The sequence below is a fragment of the Hippoglossus stenolepis genome, chromosome 15 (assembly GCF_022539355.2).
Source record: "Hippoglossus stenolepis isolate QCI-W04-F060 chromosome 15, HSTE1.2, whole genome shotgun sequence".
In the NCBI taxonomy this organism is placed as follows: Eukaryota; Metazoa; Chordata; class Actinopteri; order Pleuronectiformes; family Pleuronectidae; genus Hippoglossus; species Hippoglossus stenolepis.
In genome coordinates this window covers 7,624,414-7,640,256 of record NC_061497.1, presented here as the reverse complement: position 1 = coordinate 7,640,256, position 15,843 = coordinate 7,624,414, and positions in this window count along the sequence as shown.

Here is a 15,843-nt window from a genome sequence, read left to right as displayed (position 1 = left end):
GCCACTTCCCAAATCTCACCTGAGATTTAAAACTCAAGAGTTTGATGACAGAGACACATCAGTGCTCCTCTACCGCTTCCTGAATAATTCAGCTCCAGAACTTGTGGCAGGGATCGTCCACTATGACATCAGAGCTCAGCCGTGTGCGTCTGTGTGCTCTGCAGGCCGCCGAGGGTGTTCGCTTCTCCAAATATTTACCATAACTTACAGAAGTCCCAAAAGGTCAACTCTATATGAGTCATGAGCCTCTATGGCGTCATGAGCCATGTTCAGCCCATAAATGTAGATTTTATTTTTAATTTGGCAAGTGATATTAAGACCAGCATTAATGTATTTCACTAAAGAATCGTCAAACTCATTTGACTGTCTCGTGGTGTCACTGAAGATTCTTTTGACGTTTTATGTTTTGCATGTTAGTTACAATATGTGGAGTTAAAATGATCATTTGAGATTTATAAAACACGTTGGTGGGGATTCATTCTGTAACACCTTGTGCCCATTGTCTATAACCGAATCTATACTCTGCGCATCACGTAAACAAGAACATTTATAACAATAGTGATTTTTTGATTCCCAGTTTTGTTTGTTTTCCCGATTTTCGAGGGCAGTGCCTGAAATCTCTTCCCACTGTTTACATAGTGCGCTTCACTCACTGTTAGATGAGTGGGTGTTTTTATCCACTATGTAGTACAGACAAAGATTACACAACGGAATGAGAAAAATAAAATCACGCATGCACACACTACTTTCTGCTCACAATCCCACAATGCAATGCTTTGCCTTATATAGATGCAACAATTACTGTTGTTCTTTTTGGTTTTCTTTGAAATACAAATGTTTTGTTTCATTGTTCTATATATAACTACACCCACGATGTCTCTGGAGTGAAAGGTTGTGGCAGTTTACTGTTTACTTTTCTTTTATCTGCTTGTAAATGAATTATTTCCCAGGCTTTGATGTGTGTCTGTCGAGAATCCATCCTTCATGGAACCCGTGCTTCACCACATCATTGATGTTTTTCAAGTTATCTACAGAGTAAATTACGCGCTGTTGCTGCATATCAGTGACGGGGATGCACGTTTTATCTGTGCCGGTGCTTTTATTTTGACATGAATAATGTTATCGTTGCTGTCACGGCTATGTTTTTCAGAGCAAGTGTTTCAAATGATGGAAGTTCGCCTAATTTGTTAAATAAGCAATATGCTCGTATACGCTTTCTGCTTCTCCAATGTTTCTGTCAGTGAGTGAGGCTTCATCAAAAGTGTGTGTGTGTGTGTGTGTGTGTGTGTGTGTGTGTGTGTGTGTGTGTGTGTGTGTGTGTGTGTGTGTGTGTGTGTGTGTGTGTGTGTGTGTGTGTGTGTGTGTGTGTGTGTGTGTGTGTGTGTGTGTGTGTGTGTGTGAGCAAAGACCTGAATTCACCACTTACCCCGCTGCTGCACATAGAGCTGTTCAACCTCCAATAAAGGAGGCTTTTTTTCATCAGCATTTGTTGGCAGGATTATGCAAGAACGACTGAACAAGTTCCTATGACATTTTATGAAGTGTTACAGCGCTGCACACAACTATTCAATAGCGGAGCAAAACCACAAGTTTGAGATCTCTTACGTTATTATGAGAAGTGTCCGTTTTTTTGGTTCATTATGAAACTATGGCAGGACAAATTAAAATATGGAAGACCGCCACAGTCTGGATAATAAATGGGAATCACAGCTTTTACATGGCAAGATCGGGCATTAGCCTCGGCGGAGGTATGTGCTCTCAGAGCGCCCTTCTATTTCAAAGTTCAAAGTTTGGTTAAGCTTGGATGTGTATGCAAACAACCTGAACTGGGGAATCGATCTCCTTTGCTGTGATCGATGAAATCATTTAAAGTTGCCACTACACCTGTTTATTTAAAAGTTATTAATGTTGAACATTTTGCTGGTCCAAATTCACCAGTGATTTGCCCATCAACATACCTGCCAAGTTTGAAGTAGACTCAATGAGCGGTTTCGAGATACAGACATAGAGAGATTCCTTGCATTCTAATAAGATATATTTAAAATTATATTAAAAGTTTAACTTTTCTCAGATTTTTTCTACAAACCCAAAAAATGTAACCCAACTCTTCCAGTTTCTATTTGTATGCAGGATATTGTCTTGTCTCTCTGCCTTTATCTTCATCATTGCCTCAGGTAATGTCTCAACAGGTAAATCCAGAGGATTAGACCTTCCTCTCGATCAGTACGTTCAGATGAAACTTGATGAGTGCAGATTCTAGAAGGCCTCTGTGTCTGTACTCTTAAAACCCACTGTCACCCGAGCTGCTTCAGCTACCACCACCCTAACATTCTCACTCTCTCCCGTGTGATCTGAACTGTGTTCACTTTTATTTATTCACCGGCTTCCTTAAACTTTTACTCTCACCTTGTTTTGCAAAAGTTATTTTCACATCTTGTGTTGTATGAATGACTATAAACCAACACACTCTAAACTAATGTGAAATTCGAGTAAAACATAAATTTGAATAATTTCAAAAGCACCAGCGGTCACCAGCGGCGGATGTGGAAAATATGAGTTTGCCTAAACAACATGGTCAGCATGAAATAAGTTATTGCATTCTTTTATCCTCTAAATGTAACTGTCTGTCACTTGGCATTTGATGTTGAATTATGATATTAATTTCACTCCTCTTGGCATCTCGCATAAAAAGCTGCAGCTAACCTTCCAAATGCTTTCAAATGTTTTGTTTCATGTCACCGGCTGCAGGTAGAGGAGACGTTTAACTGTCAAGTCAGACGCAGCAGTAATATTTTAGTCTGATTAATGCGAGCCGGGATCTCTGCTGTTCAATCCTCAATCTCTTTTGCACCGCTCCACAATCTTCATCCCCCTTCAATTTAGGAAGCTGAATAAAAACAGAAATAGGCCTATATGTCAGATTAGGATGACCTTTCATTCCGTGGATTAGAAATGGAGATGAAATGTTTGGTTGGCAAATAATGACTCCTGATTTATGAACTAATCTCGCTAGAGCCGAATCGCATCATCCCTCTTAGAATACTCGCAGTAAACACAAACAGTGCAGAGAAACGTAGAAAATCAAAGTGTGTTTACGTGTGTGCGTATGTTAATACTGCAGGTTTCATTATTTACTGTGGTGTATTCATGCATATATGAAGAGGATCCACAGAGAATCAGAGCTCAGCTGGAATGCAGGAACAAGAGAGTTTTGTGCTACAAAATCAGGTCACATAAGTGAGTTTTGAGATTGGCTATGTATTCAGTATAAATATTGATCTTGTGTTTCCGGAGGTCTCACATGTGTCCCAACTGTCTTTTCAGCATCTCACCGCTCGACATCTTATTGCAGATTATAAGAATTATTCATTCAGAGTAACTTGTTTTTTGTCACCGTGACACTTTCGGAAAAAATTCAGAATTTGATGACGCCTACCAACTTCAAAATAAGTGAGCGTATAAAAAAAACCCCATGTCATTCTGTAAGTGGATGTTGCCAGTAGTTATTTACACCCAGTGATATAACTGACATGATTTCACTTCAGGGAGGAGAGTCGGATGCAGAATTGCAGGGTTGGATGATGGGGGAGAGAAGCGGTGGGTGAAAGCTTGTATGTGTCCTTGGGGTTATCAGATGCGTTCCTCCCATCACAGATGTTCTGCTGAATTAGGATCATAACACCTCAGCTCAGAAATATCTTCTAGCACCTAAACCACTCCACCTGCTCTCAACACTGAGCAGTTTCTGTACATTTTTACCATTTGTTTTATGTATTTTGCAAATATGTCCAGAAATCTAGCATGAGCGTGTGCAATGTGGTGCAGCTTGATTGAATTTAAGAGGACTGTTGGGCCTTGAGTGCTGTTCTGGTTTATATTGAAACAATGCCATTTGAAAATGATGTGGCCATGATGTAATTTATACAATATGATGATGAATGATTGGTTCATCTAAATTGTGTCTCTAATCTTATTAGCTGCAAAAGTTAATGCATGATTACACAATGTGATTTTTTTTTTCTGACTTCATAGTGACAGGATGATGTAATTCCTACCATATAATGTTCCATAGGCCTAAGCTTTAAGTGAAGAGATAATTTGATTATTGTATTTTTAAAATATGCATGCACCTATTCATGTCATTTATCATATGACATCATGTGATGGAAAAATCATTTTCTGATCAATATTCCTCTCTATTATTTGCGTATATATCTTGTAAAATTTGTTTTTCGGGACATGTTTTTTTCGGTGACCTTGACCTTTGAGGGATCAGCACCAAATATTGCACTTTAGAGCAAAATTCCTATCAAAGAAACAGATGTATATGGTAATTACAGATGTTCTGCTGAATAAGGTTCAAAACACCTCTTGAAGGCTCAGAAGTAACTTCTGGCATCAAAACCACTCGCAGTTTCAGTAGGGTTTTACCATTTGTTTTATTTTTGTCAATCTAGCACCAGGTTATCCCCGAATGTTTCTCAGTGAACGTACCTTTTTCATGGGTAAGTCCTCTTTCATGTGTGGACAGACATGTTCTCCATTGGGAACGCCTTTGTACTCATTAGCCTAGTATTAATGTTTTTTAAGCAAAAGCTTCCCTGCGTACATGCCAAGTCTATGACAAGATTCTGAGGCTTAGTGAAACAACAAACAGGCCCGACTGAGGAGCACAGCAAACTCCCCCTCATAACAAGTAAGATCAGCAATTTAAAACATGTTTTTCTCTTGAAGCTGTTTACCTCAGAATACAAATAATACTAAACAGATTTGAAGGAACAAATGTTTGTACAAAATACCTCTTAGCCTGGAGGTTTGACTTTAAGGAAATAATTGCTGGTGTTTCAGGCAGGTGGTCTACCTCTTTTGTCCACACTGTAATATTTCAAATACAGCCCCATGGAGCAGTGTGCACGGATATAGCGTTGCCAGATGGGATTGTTGGAGTATCGTACCAGAAACTTAAAATTATCCCATTTTGAGGGAAATTATCGTACGCAACCAGAGTAGGGATGGGAAGCTCAATACCGACATTTCGAAGCTGTGTCGAGATTCCGAGTCGATTCAGTGTACAGAAACGATCCATTTCAAGGCACAAGGCTCTTATTTTGAAACATGAGTCAGGAAGGACTTGTGTTAAGCTTGCGAGATGCGAGTCACGGTCATATCACAAACATGATTGGCTGAAGAGACGTCACGTGAGAAGAGATGTGTAGACGCAGACGTGATCCATATTTTACTATCCAGAGTACAACTGATAATACTAAGTGTCACAAAATGATCAAATTATGGTACATCATGCATTATTGATTGTACATCGTACAGAGGGCAAAATTATCGTACAAATACGATAATTATTGTACATCTGGCAAAACTGCTGTCAGGTTTAATCAGTTTTTGAATTTCTTTTTTGTTAACAGCTCTTTAGTATGTGTGTTTACATCTGACGGTAAAATGAATCCCAAATGTGTCCATTTATGCCCGGATGTCACCTCCCCCGTCTAAAGAAACGAGCTGTGTTAGGAGGAACTAAATGAATGAATGTGCAGCTATGAAGAAAGATTTCTGCCATTTAAGTAAGAATATCAGTCATTATGTGGTGATCAGTGTTGATGGCAGTGGCCACAAACAAATCAATATATGGACACACTAAGAAGCATACAAATATCTTTAAACTACACCAGTCAGAGGAGGTCAGCTCAGTAGGATGTCCTTCATATGTGGCCCAGGACGGATTTGCGTCCACACTGTGAAAAGAATGAGGCCACATGCATCCCACACCACCTCTGAATGTGAGTGATTAAATCTCAAGACGCGTTCAGGGGCGTGCAGACCTGAACGCTGAGCGGATCACTCAGGACGGATGTTAATACGAACTCTGAACAGGGTCTTAGTGAGGTGGTCTCAAATACAGCTCCAAAGAGCAGCTATGGCTGTCGACTGCCAGATGTCATCTGTGCTTTGCTGTTCACTCTACTTGAATATGTCAAACCTTTTATTCCACTTTGCTGTGTGAATGTTTTAAGCGTGAAATTATTTTAACCATCAACAAAAAGCATTGAAAGACAGGTGTAAATGTGAGTGGAGTTTGTTTTTACATCTCTGTGTGATCTTTGTCAAGAGGTACTTCAGTTCAGCTACAGTCGAACCAACCTGCAGTATTCTGACACATTGTTTTTCTCGCTCCACAGTCTGTTACAGTTTCATCTTGCTATAGGTTTTTGTTTCTACCTCTGATCTCTGTCCAGGACACACATCTCTTCTGTGGCATTGATACTGCTGCCAAGCCTTTCTTTTCATGGTCACTAAAGAGTCCACGTCCAGCTGTTATTCTCATCTGTCACATTTATCAGGCAGCAGCCATTCAACAAATCCACTTAAAGACTTCCATACCCATATAATTAATCCTAAAGTATGCTTTAATTTATTTAATTAAATGTATATTTGAGAGCTTTATATTAAAGCTTTAGTGGTTCGGCACAGTGGATATTTTTAGTCAGATTACAGTTGGAGACAATGGGCTCTATTTTAATGATTGAAGCACAGGGTGCAAGTGTGTTTAGTTTGTCCAAATCCACTTATGCTCGTTTACTGGCAGAAAAAAAAAGTTGTCAAAAGAGTCTCTTATGCAATCATAGGTGTGTTTTAGTAACATAAAATAAGCCAATCAGAGTGCCATCCTCCAAGCCAGGTACGCCTGCACATTTGCAGATTGATATTATAACAGTGGATTTTTCCAGGTAGAAAGAGAGAGTGCTTCTCTGCAGAGGAAACAATTTGCAGGTGAGCAGATCATCAGTTTTTGTAACAGAGTGTATGCGTGTCCATCCACCTATATTAATATCATATTACTATCTTGATAACACGCTCTTAAAATAATAACTAAATACTGTGCCGGGGACTTCAGCTCAGGTTTTTGCCGTTCAAGAGTTCAATCACTTTCCGCTGCCTTGTAGCAAGGCACCAACGAGGCACCTGACCACACCTCATTTTAAGACCAGCATGCCGATGGGCACTCAGATGGGTGCAAGTGTATTTGCTATTTAAACAACATGGGTGACAACTGCATCGGTCTAAAACCAGTGCAGGCACCTGGCTAGTGCTTGGCGCCACTTTTTGCCGGGTGTTTGATATAGGGCCAATTGGGTTCACAGTGGGATGGCACATGCCCAGGGGCAGATCCAGGGGGGGGGGCACTGGCCGCAGCTGTGTTTGGCCCCTGAGGTGCCCCCTTTCCTGTCAGTAGTCTTGAAGTACATATGCTTTAACAAGGAACATTTAAAAAATATATATTCAATGATGTTTGGCTTTGCTTGTTTGTTCACCTTACTGACTGCATGGAGTTGGACTGGATAATTAGTCCCTTTTGTGTAAATCGTGGCCCATTTAAGGCCCCTGCCTTAGAAAAATCCTAAATCCATCTCTGCACATGCAGGAATGGGATGGATGATGTAAGTCAAGACTCAAGAACCTCCACGAAACACACACGACCTTTACCGATGTGGAGATCTATAAGGTCAAGGCAATGAAAGGAAGAGATAAAACTAAGAGGAAAACAAATGTGCCTGACCTTTTAAACGACAAGACAATGATCTGCAGAATGAATGGCATGAACGGTTTATTAAATTCGCCTCACAGCATCACAGTTCTCAGGTGTCTAAATAGATATTTTATATATGATGCTGTAAGTGGCTTGATACTTTAATATTATATGATGATCTTTAATTCTAGTTTCTCTAATTTAACCCTGAGTAGTCACAATTCAAGTTAGTACAATTCAAGACGAGTTCAAACTTAATTTTAGGTATCTTAAAATGATGCGAATTAAAGATATCTTGAACTTGGAATATGACTAGTCTAGACTAATTAATTGTAGTTATCTGAATCTGGAATTATCATCATAATTAAGGTGCAGTTGTCTGTGATACATATAAAAACAACATTGTACAAGAAGATAAAGTTACTTTTCCAATAAACTACTGGAAAGGGTCAAATTTTGCTTTTGTCTTTTTATCGATTAATCGAAAAAGTAATCGACAGATTAATCGATTATTAAAATATTCATTAGTTGCAGCCCTTCTATTGTTACACTATTATGTAGGGCTGCGTAATTAACTGAAATGTATCAAAACCACCATTTTGAACCTCGACTTTCGACTTCATCTTGCTCATGTCGATTAATTTGTTTATACTTTCTCTAAAGTTTCAGAATAAATAACTGTGGCTTTAATTATACAGGTGGAGGAAAGTTTGGGGCCTCAACCACACGGTTACTAAAACCAAATGACATTCTGAGACAACAGCTGAAATCTGTATTTTTATGGTAACAATAAATCAAATGACCATGCAAAAAAACAAATTGTCCCCTGAAACTCAGCATGTCTCTGCTTTACAGTTTTGCATCGATATTCAGCTCATTGTTTAGCTGTGCGGCCCAAATGTCACCTCTTTGTTTCCCTCTCACTGCTCTATTAGTGCCGCTTTCAGCCGCAGCAGGCAGCCGTGCCCTCACAGGACTGATGATATCATTAGAGGGCTAGAATCAGAAGCATCTGTTTCTCTTCACCTTCTGCACGTCGCCAACGCAGAGGTCATTTCAATTAAAAACCCAACCTTCATTACACTTCCTGGTGAATCCCAGAGACTCCTCTGCAGCCTGGTAGATAGCTGAGCCGAGACTTCCTCATTTCACTGCTACCCTTCACAAGAGAGTACTCTTTGAAGTTGCACAGCTCCGCTGCAAGACAGCCTTTGAACCAGTGGGAAACCGCTGTGGATTAATGGATACTGCAGTCAAGTCTCTTGCTATAGGGCCTGCTCGTGCTATTGTGAGCGGACCGTGCAGATCTTTGTTATTATCAACTCACCACAAGTCATGCCCTACATATGGCCCAGTCAGAGGCAACGCCACAGGCTGTCATGTTTGTTTTTATGATGTAAAAAAAAAAAAGGCGGTCATGACACAGCCCTGCTCGGGGCAGCTGTAAACAGGAAGACACAGTCATTCGCGTTTCAGACTCCATGACAGTGTGTATCGCCGGAGTCCACATGGGCAATGGATTCGAAACACAAACTGTAACATGCTCCGGAGTCTACTGTCATAAGTGAGTCCTCCTCAAACAATATACTGTCACTTTTTATTGTTTGTGTGCTGGATGTTGTTTACAGAGCTTTTTTATGAACAGTTTATGGTGCAGAGTGAAATTGGAAAACTTTTGGTTCATCCTACCTGGTTTATCTGCAATGAAGTATTTTACAGTAATTTTTTTCAGCCGCTCAAGTCCCCACTGACTGAGCGCTGGTCGCCTGTTTATAAAATTTTGTTAATTGAACGTGTTGTGTTTCCAAATCGCACTTAATTTAACACTGCACTTTTCAGGACCATTAAGAATACACATGTCAAATGTGAAGCCGAAAACTGCATATTTTTCCGTTGAGTTCAGCTGCTGCACCTAAGACACATCTCTGCTACTGTCATCCAGGTTGAGTTTCATTGATTTTGATGTCGTGCTTTGGAAAACTGAAAATCGAATTCACGTTTGCACGCACACACTCCACACAAGCTCTCGCCCAAGGGCATGCGCGGGGGTGCGTGTTAGCATCACTACATCCGCTTGCATCGGCACTTCCGGTTGCAGACTTTAAGGCTTAAAACATGATGTGAGTGACACCGTTTTGAGTCGAATATGAACGACACCAAACAGTATGGAGGCATGTTATGTCTTATTTCTGTTGTTTTATTATGTTTGAAAAATTTATACCAGTTACTTCAATTGTATTGGATTCGGCTGCAACACTGTTTACCCCTGAGACTCCAAAAGTGTTGTGTGGACTCAAACACTTCCCCCACCCCTCCATCAGCTTAGTGGTGAGTAGATGATGAGTTCATTTTTTATTTTTCTGTAAAGTATCCCTATAAATGACATGCAAGAGTAAACGTAAAAAGTGCCACAACATATCCGAAAAGCAAACTGTTCTCTTCTATGAGAATTTCCTTTTAAGTGGCCATTCTCAGGGAGAACATTTATATTTATATATTCATGCTCACACTCATATTTATGATTGTTTTTATTACTAATTGTTTCTTGTGGATCTTAAGTGCACACAGGTTGAAATGAGTCAGACATGTTTTTCATCAGGAAATGTGTGCCGGGTTTGATTTGGTTAAAAAATATCTGTCGGCGCTCGTCATCCTTGCTCCGCTGTGAGCTCAGAGATTTGCTACATGGGAGTGGGTTACCTTTAATTTAGTGGTCAGAGCAGACTGTTTATCACACGTTTGCCAACTTTAAATCCAGCTTTGGTTGTATTGAGGAATAGGCTGGGGTCCAATTTGAGTTTCCCCGTGTGTGTCTCTGTGTGTGTGTGTTTTGTAGGGAACCTGTGCCAATCCCTGTTATGTTGTTTAAGTGGAACTGAGGGAATGCATTATGGATGAATCAGTCCTGGGTCTGCAGAGACCAAACTTGTGCCATTGAAGAGAAACTAGAATACGTTTGATTGCCTCCTCCGAGGATGTTAGTTGGTGTGTTTGTGTCTAAGCAGGATTACGCAGAAGCTAGAAGATGGATAACCAGTAAACCTGTTGGTGCATGTCTAGATCAGGGGGCCGATCAAGGATATTTTGGCATTTTCACAGATTTCCTAGGTAAATATCATGGGTCTTGATGACAAAGGTCAAGTACATTTAAGGAACTGATTTCTATATTTTGAGTGTGCAATTTGGTGCAGCTTTGGTATCAGAATTTAAGGAGGCATTTGCTCTTTTCTCTATTAAACTAGAGAATTGTTAGTGTTTTTTACTTCACGTGCCGCTTCTCGTGTAATTCAAGAAGATTAGATTAAAAAAATGGGATCATGACATGCTACCTTCCACCTCACCGAGGGTGAGAGCTTATCCCAGCATGCATTAGGCAGGCTGGCAGTTCATCACAAGGCTTACACAGATTAACACGATCACAGTCCCATTCTCACCCATGAGGAAGCAGCACCTTCATGCTGTGAGGCAACAGAGCGAGTCACTGACCCGCCAGGATGTTCAAATTGTTTAAAAAGCAGCTTCATTAGCACCTGTCCCGCGCGGCCGACTGATGGGAAACACACTGAGCAGGATTCTGTGGCTACAGCTGCATTTTCCCTCCAATGATACTGAATTAAACACAGTTTATGTAATGTGATTGCTGGTTTGAAATGTGACACTGGATATTGGACATCATGGCAAACGAGTACACAGCGTCCAAGCCCTTGGATTTGCATCCATGCCGCCACAGGCCAGGTGCCTTTCAGCCCAAACTGCAGTTTAATCCACCAACTCTGTCCTCTCAGTAACCGTGGAGCGCAGCCAAGTCCTTGTTTACCCCCTAACCCTCGTCTGTCACCACATTAAACCCGTCTCTCAACAGCAGCCTAGACACTGACTGCAATTAAAATATTAATGTGATACCTTTTACTCTCGCCATTAGATACACAGAAATATCCCCACAGATGCTCCTCTCCCACATTAACACAAGTGGATGTGTGGGGAGTGAATCCAGAGTCCAGATGTGCTGTTGTGCGCCCACACACACACACACACACACACACACACACACACAGACAAAGTTCAAATTGCTATGACAGCTAATCAGAAGAGACTGTGGATGTAATTGTCTCTCTTTGACTCTTATATATACGATGGAAATATGGAAATATCAATCCTCTGTACTCTAATTTTTACCTCCACTAAGGTGGTTATGTTTTCACCTCTGTCCATTTATTTGTTGGTTGGTTTGTATGTTTGTGTTTAAGTATGATTATGTAAAAACAACAGGACACATTACCACGAAACTCTGTGGAAAGATGCGGTGTATATATGGGAGAAACTCCTTAGATTTTTTCATCACTTTCTTTTTACATTGCAGCAATTTCCAAAGTGTTCTTTGATTTCTCAGGGAACTATTCATGGTGTTGATAATCAGGCATGTTTAGGGAACTGATGTTTATGAGTGTGTTCATTTTGTGCAGCTTGATTCAATTTGTTGGGCCTCGGATTCTTCCAAGGACTATTCTAGTTTTAGCATTTTACTTTTACTTTTTTACTGTGAGCATTATTGACATATACAATAAGTCGGGCAATTTTTATGCAATGCACTAAGTTTTTTTTATAGAGGGGAATGGAACTAATTTAAAGAAATAAGGGAAACTATGAGAGTGAACTTAAACATGAGTAGAGGCTGACACCAGCATGTTCTCAATGCTAACTGTTAGCAGGTACGATATTTCACACTATCTTAATTTTAATGTTATTAACATAGTCTAATCACCACTAGACAGAGAGTAGAGTTGAGGCAGATACTTTATTAGTTTCCCAGGTATTTGGTCATAAATTTAATTGTGGGACAAATTTAATTTCTGTATGTCTTTACCAAAGTGCATGACATTCTTTCCAATAGTTGGTGAAACATTTTAGCTTTGGATCCTCCGAAAACCCTCCTTTCTATTCGAATGGGTCTAATGTTGCAAATATTGACTCAGAAAAATCAATATACACATCCACTGGTATGATAATGGCTAATGACTTAAACCCTCCTCAGAGAATTCTCCTCACTGATTATTAGTCTTCATTTAGCCGCTGTGGCACGTGCAATCTAAAGCACCAGAACTCCACAGTGTTCAAACTGATACCTTGAAACTCGGGGCATTTTTACAGAGAGCTGTTTGTTTCTGGATCTGTGGAACAGAAGCTTTTGTTTGAGGAGCGGCATATATTGTAGCTCCTGCTTTAAAATTGAGCAGTAAAAATTTACATCCTGGTAAGATGGGGGTTTAATAGCCCACTGAATCTGCCTCTAAAGTAGACCTCATAAGCTTTTGGCGGTAAGTATTATAAATTGAGATGAATCTCAAGTCACAGACGGTTGGAAAGAGGAGCCGTAAAAAGCACCACACTCAAGACTTGTACAGTAGACTTAATAAACCTGAGGACTGGACGTCCAGTGACAATAAACTGTTTATTTGTATTACAAATACCTATGTACTCTAATGTTGTACGTTTCGTTTATTGTTTTTTTTTTTTGTTCTTCCCACTTATTTGTACACTGCTCTCATTGGATCGTGTGGGAGCGCTCCGGTTTGAGAGGGCTTCCTCGTCTAATTACTTCTCTGGCTTTCGGACTGCAGCCCATCTCGTGCGTCATGGCTTAAGGAGTAATTTGTCACACCCCACTACGAGTCTCTTTTCTTCTCTCGAGCTTTCTGTCTCTCTCCATCTGTCTATGCGTCATCCGCTGTGTGCGTGTGCATGTCTGTGAGTCTTTCATTCAAGGATGCCACCAATTGAGAGCTAATGAACATTTTATATTCACTTCTTTCATTTCATTCTTGGCGTCACCGTGCGACTCCTTGTGTGATCGCAAATCGTAGCAATACACTAATTTGCCCATGCTTCTTTTTGGTTGGGTGCTTTATTTAGTAGGGAGAACCACATGTGAAGGTCTCCTGATAGAGCTGCTCAAGTAGGAATACATAAAACGGCGCTGACCGCAGGAGTGAACACGCAGAGCAGAGTAAAGATGGTTGACGCAACCAGAGAAGGAGAGTGGAAGTCTAACGAGAGCAAGAGAGTGAAAGTTGATTGAGGATGGAAAACTGATTACTTATTACCCCCTTGACTCTTAATCCAGTTTACAATAGTCGACTTCACCCAGGCAATTTTACTTCAAAGGTTCTGAGCCACAGCCAATTATATCGCATCCAAGAGTTCCTTTTCGAACCGGGAAAAAAAAAAGAAATGTAGTCAAAGGGAATACTAATTAATATCAAGTCAGAGCCAGAAAATAAATCTTTTAGCCAGTTAGCAAACCTGAACATGTACCATTTACCGTCAGCCTTGCAAAGAATTGACAGATTAGGTTGTTGAAAAATTCCTAGCTGGAATTATCATTATTATTTTTCAACTTATCTAATCAAAACCACGGATACTGACAGAAAATTCTGTTTGATAGGCAAGATGCCTAATATGCCAAAGTATGGTTCTTATTTTGGCATTTGATTTCCGTCTTAGTGTTTTAATGAAGATATTAGTTGTAGTGGAATCGATTTTTGTAATGAGAGGAGAAGCCAAAAAATCTGATATTTTTTAAGTAACATTTTGAGGGCACTTCAATCCTGTTCTTTTGAGCAACACAATAAATGTCCCACTGAGCATAAACCTAACACCATGTCCACGACTTGCATGTTTTCTGAGTTTTTACAAGCGACTTGTTTCTGCTTCTCTTCTGACATGAATGTAGTCCTGATAATGTCACACAACAATAATGACAGAGGCAAAACATTAGTCAATTCTGGGGGCTTCTTCCTCTATGGAATTAATACAATATTTGCCACTGCCACAAGGTGTTGCAGTAGAGCGCCAGTGTCTTTGAGCAAAGCAAATCTTTTCTTGCCCCCTCCTTTGTGTTTTCAGCAACATGTGCAAGCAGCCCAAGCCACAATTGAATAAAGTTACCCTGTGTACATGAGACCCTCAACAAAACAAAATCCACCCACAGAAAACTGCAGCTAAACCATTTACTGACCGCTGTAATCTGCCCCCTCCGACGCCCCAAATGCTCCCTCTTTTTATTCTGTCCCCAGAAACTATTAATACTCTCACTGCTTTAATGGAGATTAATGGGCGCGGGGAACAAACAGACGAGGAAGAGCAGAAGAAAAACCATTGTGAGCGTTGCGGGAGGGGGTTCTGCACCTTGCGAGTGAGTAGAAACAAGGACGGACTGAAAGATGGATTGATTTCATTAGGAGGGGAAAAAGGAAACACTCGGTTCGAGGTGAAAAACACCTTCATACGTCTGTACAAAGGCCCTCCCCCCTCAGAGCAAAGTGTTCTACATATAATTACAGTTTATTTCCCTTCTTCTCAGCGTCAGAGGGTGATTGTCACGTGGAGTGCAGCACTTTATAGAATAACAAAAAGCTTCTTCATGCTACACGAAATTAGAGAAAAAGATCAGAAGCAGCCAGAAGGTACAAGCATTTTCTGGATTTGCGTTGTTCACAGTTAGCAAACGCTGGCTGTGTGAGGCTGATAAAGCAAATAAGATGGTGTCAAAGATGTCGTACGGGGGCTAACTGACTGCAAACAGACTCTCCCTGCAGGCTGGGCAACGTCAGGCTGGTGGAAACGGCGCCAGAGTGACTGAGTCGGGGCCGGTGCGCTCAGTGGGCAGCTTTGGGGACACGGGGGAGGACGGGGCCACGCTTATATAACCGCAGCCGTGGAAGATCGGGGCATCCGAGCCTGAGTCCTACACCACAGCCTGGAGAAGGAGAGCTGGAAACAGGGACAGACAGTGTTTTGTGTGGGTGGGGGAGGGGCGGTGGTGGTTGAGGGGGTACAGCAGAGAACATTCCAGGAAACTCAAAGGCATAATCTTCTTATCCGTGGCAGATTGGTTCAATGTGCGATGTGGTGCGAGCGTGCACGTGTGTGCGCGTGCGTCCATGTTTGTGCATGAGAAGGTTTGTTCGCCCCCCACCATTAGCATTACTTCTTCTTTGTCCTTCACTCGCTTCCTTTTCTTCCATTGACCCTAACTTTCTCCACCCTTCCACATATGCAATACTCTCTCATCACATTACATGGCACACACAGGACCGGAATTCGCTCATCTGCTTTTTCATCCTCATTAGTGCCTCTTCTTCCTCCGTGTCGGTTTGTTCTTTCCGTGCGATCAGAAGATGAAAGTGACCCCGTGTAGAAGGCAGAACGAAGGGAGGGTTCTCCCTGAGACTGCTGGTGTTCCTCTGCCCCTGGCCATGGTGGAGAATCGTGTGAGGAGAGGGGTGAATGGAGGAAGGGCGAGT